The following is a 15,422-nucleotide window of genomic DNA, read 5'->3' on the forward strand; positions in this document are numbered from 1 at the left end:
GCAATTCATACCCCCTGTAAATTGCTATTTTCCTAGAGAAAGAGGTGCCAAAACTCACCATGAACACCTCCCTTGTTCTCTTATAAGGTGCCAGCTGGAAAAAAAAGTCTGTTTCTCCCTTGTAACTCTAAAGTATACTTAGCAGCTCACAGTACACGTCTTGTGAACTTCCTGTTGTAGCTTCTGAGAGGCATCTCTCCTTCCAAAAGGCTTGTTCCCCCCTTAGACTGCTCTGATGGTGACTCTCTTTTGAAACCCTTCTTCACCCACCAGGACAAATCCTTCAACATAAGGAGAACCTCCTGGGTCAGGACAATGGCCCATCTAGTCCAGCATCCTGTTCTCACAGTGGCCAACCAGATGCTTGTAGGAAACCAGCAAGCACAGGATGAGCACAAATGCACTCTGCCCGCATCTGATTCCCAGCAACAGGAACCCAGAAACATTGCTGCCTCCAACTAGGCAGGTAGATCACAGTCATCATGCCTAGCAGCCAACGATAGCCCTAGCCTTCATGAATTTATTTTAATCGTCTCTTAGAAACTTCACTGCCTCCACTGGGAATGAGTTTCATAATTTGCTTCCTATTGAAAGAGGTGGCTGTTCTCTGCATGTTGTGAAATCTAGTGTATTCATACCTGGGGGATTTTGTAGGTTCCCAGCAAAGTTGAAATCTGGAGTGAGGTGTCAGAGTTGACCCCTTCAATGAAAACTAAGGGCTTCTTCTCTCTTCCGCAATGGTAGTTTGGGACATTGGCCCTCCCAGGAGAGAGCAGATCTAGCGTGGCATCATAGGTCATCCTTGCGTTGAAATAATTCTCATAGATGTCATAGCCCAGGGTGATGTTGGGTAAGATCCTGGGGTCCTGATTAATCTCATGGATGGTGATCATGAAGGACAGGAGATACCAGTATGCTATCAGCCATACTACCCTGCAACAAAGCATGAAGCCTAATGTGAGTCTCCGTTCAGTGAAAAGTGTCAAGTTCCTGTTTTCTAAGTCCTGTAAGAAATAGCAGACACAAGAATGAGCTTGTTTGGAGGTTCTAGCAGGGGAGTGCAGCTATCGTATACCCTTGACCGAAGAACGGTACACTCCTTCTATCTGGGATGGTCGTCCTCTTCCACCGAGCGCGCAGCTTCGGGAGGGACGCACATGGAGCGGTGAGGGAGGAAGGGGACACCTGCCTAGTAAGTGTGTTTATGATTTTAACCAATAAAGAATTATTTTAAAAGAAAACAAGAATGAAACAAAACAGAACATCCACATCACAAAATCAGTCGTCTGTGAGTTTGTTGGAAGGTGAACAGCTGCTTGCCAGTTAAAGGGAGATAGAAGCATGTTTGAGCACTTGAGTGCTGGAAGCAGGGAATGAATACCACCCTCAAATATACTGAGCAAAAGTTTCTAAAAGGATGGAGCACTAGTTCAAGGAGAGTGGTAGGTTGTAAGGAATGTGTTTATTTTTAAAAAAAGAAAGAAGAGGAGATGTAAAATAGAGATCTTTACAAGTCATATAATTCCTGCTTCTCATTGTTGTTGTTGTTGTTGTTGTTATCCTATTTACCGGTAGTACCTACCTTTCAGCGTAAGGTTCCAGAGCAGTTGTACTGGTTGCCAGTTGATTGGTTGGTTGGTTGGTTTCTTTATTTTTGAAAGCTTTTATTGATTTCCCAAAGAAAAGAAAAGAAAAGAAAAGGGAAGAAAAGAGAAAAAACACAGAAAAAAAATAATAATAACCAAATTAAACCACAGTTTTTAGTCGACTTCTTTCCACTCCCCCTCTTGGTCGCATTATAATATACTTGTTCATTCAAATCCATAAAATCTTATGTACTTAACAATCCAATTTCAAAACCTTCTTCATCTTATTACAAGTGGAAAAACTGATTTGAAATTCTTGGCATGTTTCACACTGAAAGAAAACTATGTGAAATGATGTACGGATGGTATTTGACTCCTAGTAAGTTAGCAAAAATGTATAAGACATGTACTGATACCTGCTGGAAATGTAAAGAAAAAGAAGGTACCTTTCACCATATGTGGTGGTCGTGTAAAGTAAGAAAAGCATTCTGGGAAATGATATATAATGAAATGAAAAAAAAAATGTTTAAAATAACTTTAATTTAAAAAAAACCACAAAAGCTTCCGTATTAGGATACCTCTGTAAGCAGATGAAAACATTAGCAGGATTTTAATAACACTTGTAATGTAACAATTACTATGGATAATATGGACAAATTTAAAATATGGATTATGAAATAATATGCAGTTGAAAACATTGACAACAAGATCCAAGCAGGGGATGGGGGGAAAGTATATTCAGAGAAATCTCGAAATGTAGATATATATTTGGTATTATTATAACTTTATTTTTGTAAAAACAAATAAAAATTATTTTCAATAAATAAATAAACAAGGTGCTATGTATATGTCTACCCATTAAGCACAATTTTGCCTGCTATGCAGAAATTGCATGGGGAAAGTACAGCTTACCCTGTAATGGAATTGTAAGGGTGGGCACGGAATTTGTGTTCAGGATGTACTGTCTGTAATGTAGATATGACCCCGCTTATGAGGTGGTCTCCTGGCTCGTAATAATTCATTGCATCTGGATGGTCCCTTTCCAAGTTCAATGGGCATTTTGCTTTCTGCATTCTAGAAGCTACACAGGGTAGGAGCAGCAGCAGCAGCAACACCAACACCAACATTAATAAGAGCATCACTCTGGGTCTGCCTCCTGCCATTTTGTCCGTTCTCACAGCTCTCAACTTAGCAAGAAACTAATTAGGTGAAGCCCAAAGTCTCCTGCAAGACCAAGGCACAACTGACATTGCGAGGAAAGGGATGATATGGAGCTTTCACACTGACAGAATCCCTGCCTGCCTGGTAGATAAGCCAAAGCCCTCGATGGCACACCAGGCCATATGCAGAAGACAATTCAAGCTCTCATTTCCGAAATATCTGTTCTCTGTGTCAAAAGTGGCTATATTACTTGAATTTTGCCAAGAAGAAAAGGAATAAATCACTATGATTATGATAATTATGTGGGGAATAATCATCTCCAGAATCAATGTGGAGCTTGAGGAGCAGCTGCAGAGCTGGAAGAAAACATCCCAATCTGTTTTCTCCTGCTCTGGAGGGTAGGACTTGAACCAGTGGTTTCAAGTTAAAGGAAAAGGGACTCCAACTAAACATCAGGCAAAAATTTCTGACATTAAGAGCTGTTTGACAGTGGAATGGTCCCCCTGATGTGGCGACATGTTGTGAAAAAGGTCAGAGGGCAAAGGTGATCCTAGAATGATCTTTATTTAAGATACATCACCAGATAAGCCAGGATCAAGCTATTTTTTCCAGGATTTTTTTGGGCCTATGTGCACATTTGAAAACCCAAGAGACAGTCCCACCGCTCACACCCCACAACCTATTCTACTAGCTACACCATAATGCTTCTTTCATGAATAATGTCAAGGATGGGAGAAGGGATCCCTGTTGGCATCAGGGATATGGTTTGGGGGTACATGGGCCCCCATTGGCACCAGGCTGCTGATTTCACATTTATGTTTGATGCATGAGCAATAAGATAACATGAATTACTCATTTTGTATACTGTATTTGTTTAATTCTCACTGGAAATGGAAAATGCCCGTGTGTGTTGTTGAGAAGGGTTTAACTGGAAGATTCCACTGATTCTAAAGAAGAGCAGGAAGAACCCTATGAACTGCTTTGATGGGATGATAATGAACTCTTATGGTTTTCTAGTAGCTAACACGTGAGAGTTTAACCTTAGATTAAGTGACAAAGGTATTGAATTGCAAATCGCCATTTTGAAAGAGAGTTGCCTTTAGTCTTTTTCCCCAGGTTCTGTGAGAATATGGATGTAAATGAAGTTCTCCCTTTCTGACTATCGGTCAAATAAAGGATTTGTATGTTGTATGTATGTATGAATGAAGTTCTCCAGGTGAACAGCCTCAGGCAAAATGGAGGCTGTAAGGAAAGGAGATATTTTCTTATAGGTCTGCTCAGAATTTTCTTTCATTTCTAAGAAGATAAACGTATGCTGGACTTGCACAATATACTGCATTGAATTATTTGGATGTATCTTTGGTGTTTTTGGTCTGTTTTGATGGAAGTTCTGCAAGTAAAGTTTTGAACAATGGGTCTAGACCAGGGGTCTGCAACCTTTAAGACCAAAAGAGCCACTTGGACCCGTTTCCGAAGGGGGAAAAAAACTGGGAGCTGCAAAACCATTGCTACATTTAAAACAAATATAACACTGCATTTTATTTTTTAAAATCCGATTTAAATTTTAAAAAATCCGATTTAAATAAAAAAAATCTGATTTAAATTTTTTTAAAATCCAATTTTTTAAATAAAAAAAATCATTCATTTTTATCCACCCTGGGGACCACTACCAGGTCACAGCCTGATCCAAGGTGGGTTGCAACAGCATACAAATATTTGATTTGTTGTTGTTTTTTTTTTAAAAAAATGAGTCCTCAACTGCACACTTGTGTTAAATGTTTGTCCCATGTCTTATTGAAGACTGCTGGCTTTTACAATAATCTTAGTGTCTTTTACCCTTAATATTCCAGACCAGAGGCTATGTTCACCTCTTCCAACCTCCTCTCTTGCTAAATAAAGCACAGAATTGCACCAGAGAAGCCTGTGATGTTTGTGCTGACTTGCATACAGGTGGCTGTAGTAGTTCGTAGTGTTCAAACCTTTTTAGGGGAGTTCCCTGCCCCCTTAATGACAATGGCGATAGATTTTGCACATGAACACAGATCCAAGTTAGGACTCCTCTCTTCCACGCCAACAGGTGCTTTGTCAAGGCTCCCCTAACACACACTCAGGACAGAGGAAAAACTGCAAAACGTCCCGGCCTTGCTCCGGGGTGGAGAGAGACGCGCGCCCGCGAGAGCGCGGTCTGAGGCTGCGAGCGGAACCAGGAGCGAAGGAGGCAGCGGCAGGGAAACAGGCGCCGCTTCCTCGATCATTTTTGCCATATGTAGCTAATCTTGAAATTCCAAAGCAGCGAAGGGCATTCACTTTGGCCCGATGTCGGGCATTACCTTCAGCAATGCAAGAAGGCCGTTACGAGAAGATACCCCATGAAGAAAGGAAATGCCCTTGTGGTGCAGGGCAGCAGGAAACATTAGAACATGTCTTCTTCTACTGCAAGTATTATACGGACGTCCGAGCAAGGTTTATCCAACCCATTTTAGATAAGTTTCCTGGGCTTTCAGAACAACATAATATCTCATTGCTATTACAGGATGAAAGCCCAGAAATCACTTACGCTGTCGCCAGATTCTGTGCAGCCTTGATAGATATACGTCGAAGGATGGTCTGTGATGTAAATTGACTTTAAATAGTGACCTAAAATATTGTTGGATCTATATTTTAGTAGCCTATCTCATAGAACCGATACCCGAGTCTAAATTTTATTAGTTATATCTATGTTTAATCAATGATTTTAAGGACATGGTTTAAGTTGGGCTGGATATGCTGAATATGCCCTCATCATGTAATGAGTACCCATTTAAACATATATTTTTTACATTGTTTTTACATTGTTTTTATAAATGTAAATATCTTGTTTTATGCTGGTCTGTGACCGAATAAAGTACCTTCTTCTTCTTCTTCTTCTTCTTCTTCTTCTTCTTCTTCTTCTTCTTCTTCTTCTTCTTCTTCTTCTAAATCAAGTTCTGAAAAGGGTTCCCATTTAGTGATACATTAAATCAAAAGGGCCTCTGACAGTCCTGGGATGACTGTGCATTCACTTTGGAAATGACGTGTTAGGTTTTGGATGTTTTAAAAAATAGTTACAAGAGCAGCTCATAATAAACACCTGAAAGGGAGATAGCTTGTTTTTGGAGCCTTATTTGCCTCTACGGGTTCCCACGGTTGCGCCCGGTGAGAAAACATGGAAGCAGAAAAGACACCTGAGGCTGCTGGCTTCAGAGAGAGAAAGATTTATTTTCTACATGCAGAGGTACTGCGGTGTTCAGACATCCAAGCAAGTACAAAACTAGTCAATTTTCAGGACAGTTCTTATAGACAGTTCTCTGGCTCTCTTCCCACCCCAGAAATCTTCCTCTTGTCCATATAAGGAACATTTCCTGTTGTACATTTCCTGTTGTACATATAAGGCAAAAGGACATTTAGCCCTGAGTTGGTTCATGCGCACTCCAGCAATGCCATCCTATCTGTGACCTAGGCAGTTCCTCTCTGTGCAAGGACAGTTCTACTGTTATCTCCGGACTCTTAGTCATAGCTTGCCAGAAAGAAGTACAATGCAGATCAAAGTTCACAGCTTTACAGAGAGGTTTCATAAAGAAAAGCTTAACAAAGGCACTTTGTTATATACAGGTAAGCTAATTAACCCCTTCCAGTTTTCATAAGTATTGTTCTGCACGCAGATTCTCTTGGTGGGGAAGGTGCATTAAGAATCAAATTCCATCTTTTGTTTTTGTTGTCAGGTGTTCCTTCGTGTTCAGATCAGGCCTGAGTACAATAATGTAGCACTTGGGGAGGAAGATGCAGCCCAGAAGCCCAGCACTGGAGGCCAACATAGAGAAGATCTGCACGGCTACCATGTACTTCCCCTTGGTGCTCAGGTAGGTGGGCACAAAGGACACCCAAACACTGCAGAAGACTAGCATGCTGAAGGTGATCAGCTTGGCTTCATTGAAGGCCCCAGGCAGCTTCCTCGCTAGGAAAGCAATGATGAAGCAGATGGTAGCCAGGAAGCCCATGTAGCCCAGGGCACCATAAAACATGGCCTCAGACCCTTCGTTGCATTGCAGGATTATCTCCCCGGGCTGGGAGTGCATGTCAGGGAAAGGAGGAGATATTCCTAGCCAGGTGGTGCAGATGACAACTTGGACACTGGAACAGGAAAAGATAACAGTGTTGGCCAGAGTCTTCCCCAGCCATTTCTTCACCCTGTTCCCAGGCTTTGTGGCCAGGAAAGCCAGCACAACGGTAGTGGTTTTGGCCAACAAAGAAGAGATAGCAACTGAGAAGATGAGGACAAATGTCATTTGTTGGAGAAGACAGGTGGCTTTTCTTGGCTGGCCAATGAAGAGCAAGGAGGACAAAAAGGAGAGCAAGAGGGATACAAGGAGGATGTAGGAAAGGTCCCTGTTGTTGGCTTTGACTATGGGAGTTTCCTTGTATTTAATGAAGATTCCTAACACAAGGCAAGTCATGAAGGACAATAATAGTGTGAAAGAAGCCAAGATGATCCCTAAAGGTTTTCCATGGGACAGAAAAGTTATAATCTTGGGGACACATCGAACTCGCCCCTCGTTTGGATGCTGATCTTCTGGACATTTGGTACAGTGGTTTGCATCTGGAAAGAAGATGAGTAACTTTAACATCATTCATATATCCACAAGAGTTCTATTACATTCCACAAAATACATGCTTTGTAGTGAAAATTATCATGCCACCTACAAATGAAAAATTGAAGGAAATTATGGGAGGCCGGGCCATCAATGGGAGAGGTCATGTATGGCACAGCCTGAACCTGGGGTCTCCCACAAGTAATAAATAGAATTTCCAGCAGATGAGAACTGGGTTGCCACCTTCCTGGATTGTGGGAGATCCACTATACCATAGAATACAAATGTTAGGACTAGTCAGATGAATATTCTTACCCCAGTAAGTGTATGACCAATTTATATCTTGTTTAAATGGCAAAGATCAGCATTGGTGATCATGATGATACAAATAAATAATGTTGGGGTGGGGTGGGATTGCTGAATCATCCATCACCCCAATCAGTTCCCACCACGGTCATTTCTTCCAAGTTCCAACAATGCCTATAGAAACATTGTCCCATTCTTTAATGCCCCTCCCTTTACCCTGCAGTCACTTGCCTTCCTTGGTAGAGATTGTTCCTTCCATGCAGGGAAGGCAATCATAGCAGCAAAGTGCCTCTCCTTCCCGGATCACCTTGAAGTCCCCAGGGTGACAGACCTCGGTACATCTGGAATGAGGCACAGTCTACCCATAAAGACAGAGCAGCAAGAGTTAGGGGGGTTTCTAGCTGTGGAAAATCATTGGACATAACAATGGATTCCCTCACAAGCCAAGTAGCAGCTCTAGTGGAGTGGTGATTGGAAATATTTTCATGGGCGGTATGACATGGAATGAAAAGGTTAAACTCCTTCCCCATAAACCACAGTCCCAATCATGATCAAACCCTCCAGGAGCTGCTATTTAAATGAAAGAAACAAGACTGCAGTAATGTTGAAAGTCAGAAGTAGTTTGGATCTTGATTTTGCTTGAACGTGTATAACATTGCATTTCACGATAACCTCCGCAAAGTGTTAGTTCAACTCTTCGGTGTTGCTGCATGCTGGTTTCAGTCTCCTGACCTCCTGTATTCAACATGAGAAGAGACTACTTCTGCATTTTCAGTATCCCTTCCCTTCCCTACTCCACCCTCTTTCATTGCCTCTGTGCTGGTTGGTCATTTTATGAGGGTCACTTTGTAACCCCAAGTAAAGCTTTTCTATTTTTCAAAAAGATTCAGACACTGTCTTACGGATACAACAACAACAACAACAACAACAACAACAACAACAACAACAATTTATTATTTATACCCCACCCATCTGACTGAGTTTCCCCAGCCACTCTAGGCTCCCAATCGAGTGTTAAAAACCATACAGCATTAAATATTAAAAACTTCCCTAAGCAGAGCTACCTTCAGATGTCTTTTAAAAACAGGACAGCTGCTTATTTCCTTGACATCTGATGGGACTGTGAGAGTGTGTTCCAGAGTGTATGCCAGAGCGTCCAGACAGGATTGGTAAAACTGAGGTATTGTCCAAGCCAGGAGAATCTGGCAGATGGGTTCACCAAACCCTTGCATTCCCATCATCATGGGGAATTTTGTAATGGTTTGTTTCTGGCATAAGGAATTACTTACGCCGCCCCTGTGGTGCAGGACGAGAGGGGGTGTGAGAGTGTGTGAGCTTTAAGGGTTAAAAGCTCAGCAGTGCGTCCTGCATCACAGATGATGCTGCACAACATCCCGGGTATTGTGTACCGGGCTCTCTGTGTAATGTGATATGTATATCAGTCTGCAACGCAGTCTGTCTTAGGCTTCCAAGGGAGACGGGGGGTGTCGTCTCCTTAAACAATAAATCTTCTTTTTAATGAGCCGAAGTTTACTAAATACAGACGCCAACTATTGCTTTCAGTTTGCCGCTGCAAAAATAACTCTGCTTTGGAGAAGAAAGGGAGAGACTTTTGGACACGCAGCTGAAAGTGCGCTGGACATTGTGTTGCAGTGCGAATGTCGGTGGCCATGCAGGACCTTTGCATCTCACGGCTCTGCAAAGCTGCGACGTTAACTTGAAAGTTAACACAGAACAGGGATGGTGTTCCACAAGGTGGGCGCCACCACCGAGAAGGCCCTCTGCCTGGTTCCCTGTAACCTCACTTCTCGCAATGAGGGAACCGCCAGAAGGCCCTCGGCGCTGGATCTCAGTGTCCGGGCTGAACAATGGGGGTGGAGACGCTCCTTCAGGTACACAGAATCATTAGAGCTTGAGATAAGTTACAGAGGATGGAATGAAGTGAATGGCTTGACCCACCTCGTTAAACGAAAGAGGCCACACAATGGCATTCTGATCAATTGTGACTCTTATGTCTTGGGATCCGCATCTCTCCATGCGCCCAACTTTCCTTTCATGAAGAGAGTTATTGGGAAGCACCGCAAAGTTCACAATGTCAAAGTCAGCTGCCAGCTCCCCGTTCTCATCCAAATAAGCCCCACCCATAGAAGTATTCCCAAGCCGGACATTTCTCAGGAAAGGGTGAAGCTAGAATGATAAAGAAATCCAGAAATTGGCTATTTCTAACCTGCTCTGTTACACATGCCTGGTGCACGTCTTCTAGACACATACAGTAGTGGCCACACTTTTTTAAATGGCCACAATGTGATTCAGGACCATAAAGATCAATATTGTTGACATTGATTAACTGTATAAAATTGCAAAAAATGTATAAGAGTAAATGACTATTTAGAAGAATTTCTAAAATTTGAAAAAGTAATTTTAAAAAATGCTTTGAAAAACTTTAAAGCATTTCAGATAGGGGTCTCTCACAGATTTACCAAGAGATCCCAGAGACTGGAACTGTGACCTCTACCTAGAATCATAGATTCATAGAATCCTAGAGTTGGAAGAGGCCACAAGGGCCACCCAGTCCAACCCCCTGCCAAGCAGGAAACACCATCAAAGCATTCCTGACAGATGGCTGTCAAGCCTCCGCTTAAAGACCTCCAAAGAAGGAGACTCCACCACACTCCTTGGCAGCAAATTCCGCTGTCGGACAGCTCTTACTGTCAGGAAGTTCTTCCTAATGTTTAGGTGAAATCTTCCTTCTTGTAGTTTGAATCCATTGCCCCGTGTCCGCTTCTCTGGGCAGCAGAAAACAACCTTTCTCCCTCCTCTATATGACATCCTTTTATATATTTGAACATGGCTATCATATCACCCCTTAACCTTCTCTTCTCCAGGCTAAACATACCCAGCTCCCTAAGCCGTTCCTCATGAGGCATCGTTTCCATGCCTTGGACCATTTTGGTTGCCCTCCTCTGGACACCTTCCAGCTTGTCAGTATCCTTCTTGAACTGTGGTGCCCAGAACTGGACACAGTACTCCAGGTGAGGTCTGACCAGAGCAGAATATAGTGGTACTATTACTTCCCTTGATCTAGACGCTATACTCCTATTGATGCAGCCCAGAATTGCATTGGCTGTTTTAGCTGCTGCATCACACTCTTGACTCAGGTCTCTGAGTAACAGCCCCTTTCCCTGTTGGCATATTTAATCCAAGTAGCAATTGCAGTGTGGAACTGACTGTCATTTCCAGTGGATTCATAGTCAAACATATCAGCAGAGAAAAGAAAAGAGTACCTGTGATGGCTGGAGTCTTCCACCTTCCCACCTGTTTCCACCCGTTATCACCATCTTCGTGGATCTCGATGAGTAGGCCGCATTTAAGGCATGGGCCAGAGCTCGGACAGTGTTGTAAATGCTGTCGGTGTCTTGAAACAGGCTTCTCTCGAGAACGCCTTGAGGGAAGCCTTCCAGGTTGTCTCTCACTTTGCATCGGTTCTGGCCTTTCACAGATAACACATGCTTTGAATACAAGCAATGATATCCTGTTCGCCAAACTGGATTGGCCTCTCTATGAGGTGGAACTGGTAGATTATCATTGTGTTTCACTCTTTTTTTTCGTCTGGATAAATAAAGACAAATAACCATGAATGTGCTTGTTCAGAAGTTCCTTAGGCGATGTTTTGGAGCTGATGTATGACAAAGCTATCGTGACCCAAACTTTTCCAGTAACGGGTTTCAGTGTTTCACTCACTATTTCTAGTGTATGTGCAGCTTCTGAGGGGGACTGAGAGTCCCCATAGTAAAGAAACACATTGATTCGCCTGTCCATGGAAAGTGAAATCTTCTGCCGGAGCTTTATGTTCGAGTCTACTATAAAAGAGAAGCCTCGTAAAATGGTTTGTGAGAAGGCAACACAGACATCGCCCTTAGCAAGCACAGGCGCCAAGGTGCTCAGAAACCTTTTCCCATTGTCAGTGTCAGCAGCTATGAGCCCGATCCAAGTCCACCTGAAATGCAGGAGTAGTCTGACAATCCCTGAGCCAGGGGGTTCTTCATTTGGGGTCATATGGTAGACGAAAGAAGGTTGTGTTTTGTCAAGAGCGTGATGAACGGAAGCGTAACTGACCTGGTAGGACAGGAAGAGATGGATAATTTCATTTATTTTCAGGACTAAGCTCCGATATTATTTATTAACTGAAAATTGTGGGCACAGAGAGCCGTATTCTGCAGAGTTTCAAAGCATTCAGCAGGTGATTTCATTGGTTCTCTCTATCCCCATTCATTGTGTTGTAGCGTGAGGTTAGTGATTTCAGTAAGTGATTTCAGCTTTCTGACATAGCAGGCAGGAGACAGCTTCTTCATGTAACACTCTTTCTTCAGGCAAACAAGACTGGGGAACTGAGGAAAGGGAAGCTACATTTATAGAACAGAAGACTGGCTAGAAAGGATACATTTGGGGGGGAACAATCTCAAGCAATCACAAAGCTGCCTTTTGGTGGGAACCAATAAGACTGAGGATCCAAATACAGCAGCTTAAATGAACCAATAGTAGCTGTTCCTTCTGGAACAGAAAGGCAGTTACTTTACCCTAATGCGAATGCAGACGATAGTAATACAGATATAAAAACCATTGAATCAATATGCAACACATTGGAATAAGGGGCTCTGGTTACTGACTATTCTAGTTGGAAGGTCAGCCCTTCCTTTTCTGAAAAAGATGTGCTACTCTATCGAGTACTTGTGGTTGTGCCTTCATACCTGGGGGATTTTGTAGATTCCCCCAACACTTGAAATCTGGGTGGAAGTGTCTGAGTCAACCCCTTCAATTAAAACCAGCTGCTTGCTCTGTCTTCCACAATGGTAGTTTGGGACATTTGCCTGCCCAGGAGAGAGCAAATCTACAACGGCACCGTAGGTCACCCTTGCATCGAAATAGTTCTCATAGATGCTGTAGCCCAGGGTGATGTTGGGTAAGATCCTGGGATCCTGGTTGATCTCATGAATGACAATCTGGAAGGACAAGAGGTACCAGTAGGCTATGAGCCTTGCTTGCCTGCAACAAAGTGTGTATCATAAAGTCATTCTCTTTTTTAATAAAATTTTTTAAATTATTTTATACTATACTACTACAAAAATAAATATACGTAAGTAAAGTAAAATCTTTATTACGGTCAAGGACCAGAAACAATTTATAAAACCACATATTAGTGTAAGTTGTGTTATGCCACAAACAAATACATTCACATACATTTTCCAATTTTGGCTAACATAGCCGTGACTTCCCTCAGACCTTCCACATGGCTTTCAGAATTATATCTTAATATTATACTTCTTTAATCTACCATTGCTTACATTATCATAAATCTCATGTATACTCTAACTGCCATACTTACAATAATATTTCTACACATTAACTACAAAGCTTCTTGAAGTCCTATTAGCGTATTCAACTGCAAATTGTCTTTCAAATAGTTCGTAAACTTAAACCAGTCTTTGATGAATTTCTGGTCCCGCTGCTCCTGGATTCTTCCCGTCATTTTGTCCAGTTCTGCAAATTCCAACAATTTCACTGTCCAATCTTCTTTCGTCGGTATTTCTTCTTGTTTCCACCTTTGTGCTAGCAAAATCCTAGCTGCAGTCACTGCATATTGGAAAAGTTAATGTCCTGATTTCAGTGTCTGTACCTATAATACCTAGTAAAAAGGCTTCAGATTTCTTAACAAAACTATATTTCAACATTTTCTCAGCTCATGATATATCATGTCCCAATATGCCCTCACCTTCTTACACTCCCACCACATATGATAAAAGTACCGACACTCTCCTTACATTTCCAACACTTATTATCAGACTTATACATCTTTGCTAGTTTAACCATAAGTCATTCTCTAGCCAATGAAAACATGTCAAATCCCTGCCTTCTTAATCCTTAGTCTCTGGACACCAGTGTTGGCACAGACTTTAGCACGAAGCATCACAGCAGATCCGCGTCACATTTTGGTTTGTGTTGCTGCTTGCCAGTAAGCACACCTCCTCCCTGCCCCCTGCCCTCGGGTTGCCATATTTCAAAAAGCGAAAATCCCGACACTTCCAACGTGGGTTGCCATACGCCCAGAGCCGTCTTAAGGGGATCTGCCGCCCTGGCGCGGCTATCCCTCCGGCGCCCCTGCCATGCCGCCTCTCCGCTGCCTCCCTCCTGCGCTTGCCGCCCCCTTGGGAGGGGGGTGGGTGAGCGGGGGATGAGGGGCATGGCGCTGGAGCGGCGCGGGGCTCTGCGCGCCCTTCCAGCGCTTCCGGGACGGAGGCGAGGGCGGCCGGCTCGCGCTCCCGCGCGCATCCGGATGGCGCTGCGCAGCCGGGCGGCGCGGCTGGGCAGCTTGTGCTCCATCGGGTGGGCGGCCAGCTGCGCCGCGCCACCCGGCTGCGCGCGGGAGCGCGAGCCGGCTGCCCTCGCCTCCCGTCCCGGAAGCGCTGGAAGGGCGCGCAGAGCTGTGCTCCTGTGCTCTGCTGGGCAGCCAGAGGGCGTGGCGTGGCCGGCCAGCTCCCTTGCCGGGAGTCAGAGGGCGCTGCCGGCAGGCGCTGCCAGCGGGGCTGGAGGACGGAGGCGCCCTCCAGGCCATTGCGCCCTGGCGCGCCGCACCACCAGCCCCAATGGATGAGACGGCTCTGCATACGCCCGGGTTTCCCCGGGCATTCCCATTTTTGGGAAATTCCACAGGGATGCTATTATTGACAGACTAATCCCGGATGTATGGCAGCTCCAAACCCTGCAAAAGGACAAGCATTAGAATAATTGAACACTGAAAAGTTCACAATCATGAACGAGGGACGTCTTTTCCAGATCCAACCTGGCAATTAGCAACAGCAGCCGAGAAGAGGGCTGGTTCATAGGACAACCACAATTTCCCAGGTTAGAGTAGAGGCTGGCACAGGGCACGGTAATAATGCTGGTACCATATGCCCTTTTTCCCAGCCTGCCCCACCTCCCACACCTTACCCCCCCCTTCCTTGAAGCACTGTGATAGACCCCCTACTTCTCCGAACTCCTCTCCTCCCAGACTCATCTCCCCTCTCTGAAACAAACAGCAGCAGGAACAAAATCCACACAAATTAAAGAGTTAAAACAATTCTGGCAGCCTTGCCCCGTTCTCTGCTTTGAAGCTGGTGCTGCAGCTGGGGGAGCAGAGGTTTAGCGGTTTCCAACACGAACACGAACACCTTCAGGGCTGTAGCTAATGGGGGGGGGGTGTCTAGCCAGGGTTTCGGTCCTGGGTGAAACCCCTTGAGCAGGGGTCAGCAAACTTTTTCAGCCATGGACCGGTCCACTTCCCTCAGACCTTGTGGGGGGCCGGACTATATTTTGGATAAAAAAAATAATGAATTCCTGTGCCCCACAAATAACCCAGAGTTGCGTTTTAAATAAAAGGAACACATTCTACTCATGTACAAACACTCTGTGAGGTGAGTGGGGCTGAGAGACTTCAGAGAAGTGTGACTAGCCCAAGGTCACCCAGCAGCTGCATGTGGAGGAGCGGAGACACGAACCCGGTTCCCCAGATTACGAGTCCACCGCTCTTAACCACTACACCAAACTGGCGAAATGCTGCCTTGACAGTGGAGGTGGGATATTGCCATCCTGGTCAGCAGCAATGTTGGATCCAGGAGAACCAACAAGTTATGGACCTGCTCCTTGCAAAGGAGCCCAATCCCATCCACATCAGGCCACCTGCCCACCTCCCAAATCAATGACTGGGAACACGTAGCCTACATAT

Source organism: Lacerta agilis, chromosome 2 (genome assembly GCF_009819535.1).
Source record: "Lacerta agilis isolate rLacAgi1 chromosome 2, rLacAgi1.pri, whole genome shotgun sequence".
NCBI classification, from domain to species: Eukaryota; Metazoa; Chordata; class Lepidosauria; order Squamata; family Lacertidae; genus Lacerta; species Lacerta agilis.